Source organism: Triticum dicoccoides, chromosome 6B (assembly GCF_002162155.2).
Source record: "Triticum dicoccoides isolate Atlit2015 ecotype Zavitan chromosome 6B, WEW_v2.0, whole genome shotgun sequence".
Classification (NCBI taxonomy): Eukaryota; Viridiplantae; Streptophyta; class Magnoliopsida; order Poales; family Poaceae; genus Triticum; species Triticum dicoccoides.
The window spans coordinates 717,939,553-717,948,734 of record NC_041391.1 but is presented as its reverse complement, the minus strand read 5'-3'; positions in this window follow the sequence as shown (position 1 = coordinate 717,948,734).

The window sequence follows — 9,182 nt, the reverse complement described above, 5'->3', positions numbered from 1 at the left end:
GGGGGCCTGCTGCGCTGTGGTATCCGGTCTCCATCACCGTTCTAGGTGCCCCTGTCGCGGTGGCCGACGTGGACGCGCCATCACCGCCGGTGCCTCCTCCGCCGCCGTCGGATGCGGTTGGGGGTGCTGACGGTCGCGCTCCGGTGGATGGGGCCATGGCGGGCGCTCGTGTTGCTGGTGATTCTTTGGGTGGGCGCGGCGGCGCATCTGGCTCGTCGGTGGGGTCGTCGGCACCGCCGCCGGCGACGGAGAGGGGCTTGCTGGCAGATCGGGCAGTGGTGGGGCCGTCCAGCTGCCTGGCTGAGGTCAGGCGTTCCTCCTTTGCAGGGGAGGCAGGGGGGATAGGTTCTCTTTTGACCGCTCAGAGCCGGCTGGGCCAACCCAATCCGGTGCGTCATGGGTCAGCTGGTGGGGCGCACTCTTTGACTGGTTTCGCAGGGGATCCTAGGGCCTCGCCCGCTTCGGTGAACATCCCAAGGCCTGCGCGTGCGGAGGAATCTGGTCTGATGGATAGGAGCCCAAGGTTGGGCGTGGAGACGTGTGTGCGGATTGGAGACGTTTCTTTGTCGCTAGGGGGTCCGGCCATCGAGGAACCAATGGCGAGTAACGACGGGGTCCCAAGTGTTGGTGGGGGCTGCACAGGTAGCGATCACGTCCTGCGTGCGGAAACTGATCTGTCCCCCGCTGCGGCGTCTCGCCAGGGTGCGGGGAGCGAGGCTGATCTGGTACAGGAGTTGGTGGAGTCCGAGGCGGATTCGCCTGTGGGTAGTGGGCCAGGCCACGTGCAGGCTCAGGTGCACATGGAGGGCACTGTCCTGGTTAGCCTCTCACCGGATCCCGAGGATGCCAGTTGTGTGGCTGCGACGGGTGGGGAGCCATGCAGGCCATGCAGCCCATGCAGGGGTGGTGCGGTACTTTCGCCACGCACCCCTGTAGCGGTGCAGGACAGGGTGGCGTCATTGTGCGCGGATTTGAGGCACAATTTGTCACCTCTTTTGGCAGCCATTCCCAGCCGTGATGCTGCTATTGATAAGAGGAGGCCTAGGCAAAAGAGGCAGCCGGTGTCCAACCCGAGGAGAAGCGTCCGTTTGGCCAGGAAGAAGCAGGGCTCTAAGGCGTCCAAGCAACAGAATGTTCTGATTCGGAGGCTCTGTCTCGCGAACGAAGGAGAAGTAATCAGCGACTCTGCGTTACAGGCATACGCGCAGCTGTTCGAACGTCCACTAACGGACACACACATTACGGCGATCCTTGCTCTTTTTGGTTGGCAGCCGTCTGTGTTGCCGGTGTTCGACGGAGAGGCCGTCGTGGTGGACTCGCACTAGGGTGCGAAGCTGGTGGATAGGTGGGATAGCAACATGAATTGTGCACCATTCAAAACGCTTGTGTGGAACGTGCGGGGGCTTAATAGCCCGACACGTAGGAATGTTGTAGCTCAGGTGGTGGCCGCGGCAAAACCTAGTGTGGTGTGCCTGCAAGAAACTAAATTAGAGGTTGTAACTTTGGATGTAGTCCGGCATTGCCTCGGTTATAAATTTGGTAGCTTTTTCTACCTGCCGGCGAGTGGTACACGAGGTGGAATCCTACTAGCCTGGGATGAGATGGTAGTGCGCGTGTCCAACCCGCACTACACGGAGTACACCCTAACGGCACTAATTATTCCGATGGAAGGACCGCAATGGTGGTTGACGGGTGTGTATGGGCCGCAGCTCGACCAGGAGAAGCTGCTCTTTTTGCAAGAGTTGGTGGAGATCCGTGAGCTTCATGCTGGACCATGGATGGTTGCGGGTGATTTTAACCTGTTAGTGAATCCGGAGGATAAGAGCAATGAGAGGATTAATCGTAGAATGATGGGCAAGTTTCGCTCTAAGCCAAACTCGCTTGAGTTGAAGGAGGTCTATTTGAATGGCCGTCGCTACACTTGGTCTAACGAGAGACTAAACGCAACACTCGAGAAGGTGGATCATGTCTTCTGTACTGCGTCGTGGGAAGAGCTGCATCCGACTTGTTGCCTTAGCGCGGTGGGATCGGCTATCTCCGACCATTGCCCATTGTTGCTCGATGTGAACGCGGACCTGTGCATGGGTTCACGCTTCAAGTTTGAGGCGTTCTGGACGAAGGCAGAGGGTTCTTGGAGGTTGTTGCTGAGGCCTGGGCCTCGGTTCCTCGTGAGGATAATCCTTACAAGACCTTGGATAGGAGATTGAGGGCTACGACAAAAGTCTTAAAGCGGTGGAGCGATCGGTGGATCGGCAACGTAAAGCTCCAAATTGCGATAGCGCTGGAAGTGATTCAACGGTTGGACAAGGCGATGGACGCAAGAGAGCTGTCTGGGCAAGAGCGGGAACTACGGCGTTTACTTAAGCAGAAGCTGCTGGGCTTATGCTCGCTTGAACGGACCATTGCGAGGTAGCGATCTAGGATCCTTTTCCTACGGGAAGGGGAGGGTAACACGTGGCTGTTTCATCAGTCTGCTTTTCACCGACAGCGGAGGAACATGATCACCTCGCTGTCAGATGGCACTATAGTTGCCACAAATCAAGAGGAGATTGCACACATGGTGGATGGGTATTACAAGAATCTGTTTGGGACTGCCCATCAATGCTTGACCTCTATCAACCTAGAGGCACTTCAGTTGCCACGCTTGGACATGCCAGGACTCGTCATTGCCTTCACCGAGGAGGAGGTGCGGAAGGTTGTTTGTGCAATGCCTATGGACAAGGCACCCGAACCAGATGGATTCATGGGTCGTTTCTATGCTTCATGCTGGGAGATCATTAAAGACGACATCATGGCCGCGATTGCCTCTTTCTTTCGTGGTGATATGAGAGGGTTGCAGGCTATCAATAAGGCAATTGTGTCCCTGCTGCCACAAGATCATTGTGGATGGGGCCAGCTACCTTAAGGATTTCAGGCCTGTGAGCCTAGTGCACGGTGTGATCAAGATCATTGACAGTTGCTAGCGGTCAGACTGGCCTTGGAGCTGCCAAGGCTGGTTGGGAAGCACCAATCTGCATTTGTCAGGGGGCATTCCATTCATGACAACTTCATGTTAGTGCAAAGTACAACGAGAAGACTGCACGTGCTTAAACAGCCAGCCATCATGCTCAAGCTGGACATCTCAAAGGCATTCGACTCAGTTCAGTGGCCATTTCTGGTGGAAGTTCTGAGGTGCATGGGCTTTTGCACCAGGTGGATAGACTGGATCTGCGGATTACTTGCAACGTTATCAACAAGGATCATGGTTAATGGTGTGCCGGGTGAGCCTATTTTCAACTGCCAGGGCCTGCGGCAGGGGGACCCCGTCTCCCCGATACTATTCATACTAACAATGGAGGCACTGTAGAGAATGTTTGGGGTTGCCCTACAGCGGGGCCTCCTATCCCCACTGGCTTCGAGAGGTTTAAATGAGAGAGTTTCTATGTTTGCGGACGATGTCATGATTTTCCTTAAGCCGGACCTGGAGGATCTCACTACTTGTGCAGCCTTGCTAAGTCTCTTTGGTGAAGCGTCTGGGCTCAGAGTCAACCTACAGAAGAGTGCGGCTATGCCAATTCGGTGCACTCCGGAGATCATGGAGAGAGTGGTGCAGGTGCTTGGTTGCCCGCAAGGCACATATCCATGTAGATACTTGGGGCTCCCTCTCACCCCGCGTAAGCAAACGGCAGCTCAGCTGATGGATATGGTGGACCAGCTGGCTCGATGCTTCCCTAGATGGATGGCTGTCAACATGCCGAGGAGTGGAAGAATGACACTTATTCAGTCTGTGCTTTGTGCAATTCCGATACATATGATGATGGCGCTTGACATCCCACAGAAGGTCATAAAGGCCATGAACAAAATTTGCCATGGGTTCTTGTGGTGTGCCAAGGAGCAGGCGTCTGGTGGCCAATGTAGAGTGGCTTGGGAGAAGGTGTGCTCGCCGAGATGGGCAGGGGGCTTGGCATCCCCTGTTGGAAATATGCCCTAGAGGCAATAATAAAAGTATTATTATATTTCTTTGTTCATGATAATTGTCTTTTATTCATGCTATAACTGTATTATCCGGAAATCATAATACACGTGTGAATACATAGACCTCAATATGTCCCTAGTGAGCCTCTAGTTGACTAGCTCGTTGTGATCAACAGATAGTCATGGTTTCCTGGCTATGGACATTGGATGTCGTTGATAACGGGATCACATCATTAGGAGAATGATGTGATGGACAAGACCCAATCCTAAGCATAGCACAAAGGTCGTTTAGTTCGTTTGCTAGAGCTTTGCCAATGTCAAGTATCTCTCCCTTAGACCATGAGATCGTGTAACTCCCGGATACCGTAGGAGTGCCTTGGGTGTATCAAACGTCACAACGTAACTGGATGACTATAAAGGTGCACTACAGGTATCTCCGAAAGTGTCTGTTGGGTTGACACGGATCGAGACTGGGATTTGTCACTCCGTATGACGGAGAGGTATCTCTGGGCCCACTCGGTAATGCATCATCATAATGAGCTCAAGGTGACCAAGGTGTTGGCCACGGGATCATGCATTACAGTACGAGTAAAGTGACTTGCCGGTAACGAGACTGAACAAGGTATTGGGATACCGACGATCGAGTCTCGGGCAAGTAATGTACCGATTGACAAAGGGAATTGTATACAGGGTTTTGATCGAATCCTCGACATCGTGGTTCATCCGATGACAACATCGAGGAGCATGTGGGAGCCAACATGGGTATCCAGATCCCGCTGTTGGTTATTGACCTGAGAGCGTCTCGGTCATGTCTGCATGTCTCCCGAACCCGTAGGGTCTACACACTTAAGGTTCGGTGACGCTAGGGTTATTAGGAAGACTTGTATGTGACTACCGAATGTTGTTCGGAGTCCCGTATGAGATCCCGGACGTCACGAGAAGTTCTGGAAGGGTCCGGAGGTAAAGATTTATATATGGGAAGTTGTCAAACAGACACCGGTAAATTTCGGGGTCATACCGGGGCCACCGGAAGGGTTCCGGAGGTCCACCGGGTGGGGCCACCCCTCCCGGGGGACCACATGGGCTGCGTGGGGCAGGGAGCCAGCCCCTGGTGGGCTGGGCGCGCCTCCCCACCTAGGCCCATGCGGCTAGGGCAAGGGGAGGGGAAACCCTAAAGGGGGCGCCCCCCTGGCTTGGGGGGCAAGCCACCCTTTTCCCCTCTCCATTGGCCGCCACCCCCCCTAGGGTTTTCCCTAGAGGGCCGGCCCCCTTGCCCCCTTCCCCTATATATAGAGGGGTGAGGGGGGGGCGGGCTGCAACACACAAGCCAAGGTGCAGCCCCTCCCCTCCCCAACACCTCTCCTCCTCCGTACGTGCTTGGCGAAGCTCTGTCGGAGTACTGTTGCACCAACTACACCACGCCGTCGTGCTGCAGTTGGAGCGATCTTCCTCAACCTCTCCTCCCCCCTTGCTGTATCAAGAAGGAGGAGACGTCTCCCGTCCCGTACGTGTGTTGAACGCGGAGGTGCTGTCCGTTCAGTACTTGGTCATCGGTGATCCGAATCACGTCGAGTACGACTCCATCATCACCATCACCTTGCAAGCTTCCGCACGCGATCTACAAGTGGTATGTAGATGCAAACTCACTCCCTTGACTCGTTGCTTAGATGAACTCATAGATGGATCTTGGTGAAACCGTAGGAAAAATTTTAATTTTCTGCAACGTTCCCCAACAGTGGCATCATGAGCTAGGTCTATGCGTAGTTCTCTTTGCACGAGTAGAACACAATTTTGTTGTGGGCGTGGATCTTGTCAACTTACTTGCCTCTACTAGTCTTTTCTTGCTTCAACGGTATTGTGGGATGAAGCGGCCCGGACCAACCTTACATGTATGCTTACGTGAGACCGGTTCCACCGATTGACATGCACTAGTTGCATAAGGTGGCTGGCGGGTGTCTGTCTCTCCCACTTTAGTTGGAGCGGATTCGATGAAAAGGGCCCTTATGAAGGGTAAATAGAAGTTGACAAAATCACTTGTGGTTATTCGTAGGTAAGAAAACGTTCTTGCTAGAACCCAATTGCAGCCACGTAAAAGATGCAACAACAATTAGAGGACGTCTAACTTGTTTTTGCAGCGATTGATCATGTGATGTGATATGGCCAGAAGTTGTGATGAATGATGAATTGTGATGTATGAGATCATGTTCTTGTAATAGGATTCACGACTTGCATGTCGATGAGTATGACAACCGGCAGGAGCCATAGGAGTTGTCTTTATTTTTTGTATGACCTGCGTGTCATTGAAGAATGCCATGTAACTTACTTTACTTTATTGCTAAACGCGTTAGCTATAGAAGTAGAAGTAGTCGTTGGCGTGGCAACTTCATGAAGACACGATGATGGAGATCATGATGATGGAGATCATGGTGTCAAGCCGGTGACAAGATGATCATGGAGCCCCGAAGATGGAGATCAATGGAGCTATGTGATATTGGCCATATCATGTCACAACTATATAATTGCATGTGATGTTTACTATGTTTATGCATCTTGTTTACTTAGGACGACGGTAGTAAATAAGATGATCCCTTACAAAAATTTCAAGAAGTGTTCTCCCCTAACTGTGCACCGTTGCTACAGTTCGTCGCTTCTAAGCACCACGTGATGACCGGGTGTGATGGATTCTTACGTTCACATACAACGGGTGTAAGACAGTTTTACACAGCGAAAACACTTAGGGTTAACTTGACGAGCCTAGCATGTGCAGACATGGCCTCGGAACACGGAGACCGAAAGGTCGAACACGAGTCGTATGGAAGATACGATCAACATGAAGATGTTCACCGACGATGACTAGTCCGTCTCACGTGATGATCGGACACGGGCTAGTCGACTCGGATCGTGTAACACTTAGATGACCAAAGGGATGTCTAATCTGAGTGGGAGTTCATAATTTGATTAGAACTTAATTATCATGAACTTAGACTAAAACCTTTGCAAATATGTCTTGTAGATCAAATGGCCAACGCTCATGTCAACATGAACTTCAACGCGTTCCTAGAGAAAACCAAGCTGAAAGATGACGGCAGCAACTATACGGACTGGGTCCGGAACCTGAGGATCATCCTCATAGCTGCCAGGAAACAATATGTCCTAGAAGGACCGCTAGGTGACGCTCCCGTCCCAGAGAACCAAGACATTATGAATTCTTGGCAAACTCGTGCTGATGATTACTCCCTCGTTCAGTGCGGCATGCTTTACAGCTTAGAACCGGGGCTCCAAAAGCGTTTTGAGCATCACGGAGCATATGAGATGTTCGAAGAGCTGAAACTAGTTTTTCAAGCTCACGCCCGGGTCGAGAGATATGACATCTCCGACAAGTTCTACAGTTGTAAGATGGAGGAAAACAGTTCTGTCAGTGAGCACATACTCAAGATGTCTGGGTTGCACAACCGTATGACCCAGCTGAATATTAACCTCCCAGATGAGGCGGTCATTGACAGAATCCTCCAGTCGCTCCCACCAAGCAACAAGAGCTTTGTGATGAACTACAACATGCAGGGGATGGAAAAGACCATTCCTGAAGTGTTCTCGATGCTGAAGTCAGCAGAGGCTGAAATCAAGAAAGAACATCAAGTGTTGATGGTCGATAAGACCACTAAGTTCAAGAAGGGCAAGGGTAAGAAGAACTTCAAGAAGGACGGCAAGGAGGTTGCCGCGCCTGGTAAGCCAGTTACCGGGAAGAAGTCAAAGAATGGACCCAAGCCTGAGACTGAGTTCTTTTATTGCAAGGGGAAGGGTCACTGGAAGCGGAACTGCCCCAAATACTTAGCGGATAAGAAGGCCGGCAACACCAAAGGTATATTTGATATACATGTAATTGATGTGTACCTTACCAGTACTCGTAGTAACTCCTGGGTATTTGATACCGGTGCCGTTGCTCATATTTGTAACTCACAGCAGGAGCTGCGGAATAAACGGAGACTGGCGAAGGACGAGGTGACGATGCGCGTCGGGAATGGTTCCAGAGTCGATGTGATCGCCGTCGGCACGCTGCCTCTATATTTACCCACGGGATTAGTTTTGAACCTTAATAATTGTTATTTAGTGCCAAGTTTGAGCATGAACATTGTATCTGGATCTCGTTTAATACGAGATGGCTACTCATTTAAGTCTGAGAATAATGGTTGTTCGATTTATATGAGAGATATGTTTTATGGTCATGCTCCGATGGTCAATGGTTTATTCTTAATGAATCTCGAGCGTAATATTACACATGTTCATAGTGTGGATGCCAAAAGATGTAAAGTTGATAACGATAGTCCCACATACTTGTGGCACTGCCGCCTTGGTCACATTGGTGTCAAGCGCATGAAGAAGCTCCATGCTGATGGACTTTTGGAGTCTCTTGATTATGAATCATTTGACACATGCGAACCATGCCTCATGGGCAAAATGACCAAGACTCCGTTCTCCGGAACAATGGAGCGAGGAACCAACTTGTTGGAAATCATACATACCGATGTGTGCGGTCCAATGAGCGTTGAGGCTCGCGGAGGATATCGTTATGTTCTCACTCTCACTGATGACTTGAGTAGATATGGGTATGTCTACCTAATGAAACACAAGTCTGAGACCTTCGAAAAGTTCAAGGAATTTCAGAATGAGGTAGAGAATCAACGTGACCGAAAGATAAAGTTCCTGCGATCAGATCGTGGAGGAGAATACTTAAGTCACGAATTTGGTACACACTTAAAGAAATGTGGAATCGTTTCACAACTCACGCCGCCTAGAACACCTCAGCGAAACGGTGTGTCCGAACGTCGTAATCGCACTCTATTAGATATGGTGCGGTCTATGATGTCTCTTACCGATTTACCGCTATCATTTTGGGGATACGCTCTAGAGACAGCTACATTCACTTTAAATAGGGCACCGTCTAAATCCGTTGAGACGACACCGTATGAATTATGGTTTGGGAAGAAACCTAAGCTGTCGTTTCTAAAAGTTTGGGGATGCGGTGCTTATGTCAAGAAACTTCAACCTGAAAAGCTCGAACCCAAGTCGGAAAAATGCGTCTTCATAGGATACCCTAAGGAAACTGTCGGGTATACCTTCTACTTAAGATCCGAGGGCAAGATCTTTGTTGCCAAGAACGGATGCTTTCTGGAAAAAGAGTTTCTCTCGAAAGAAGTAAGTGGGAGGAAAGTAGAACTCGATGAAGTACT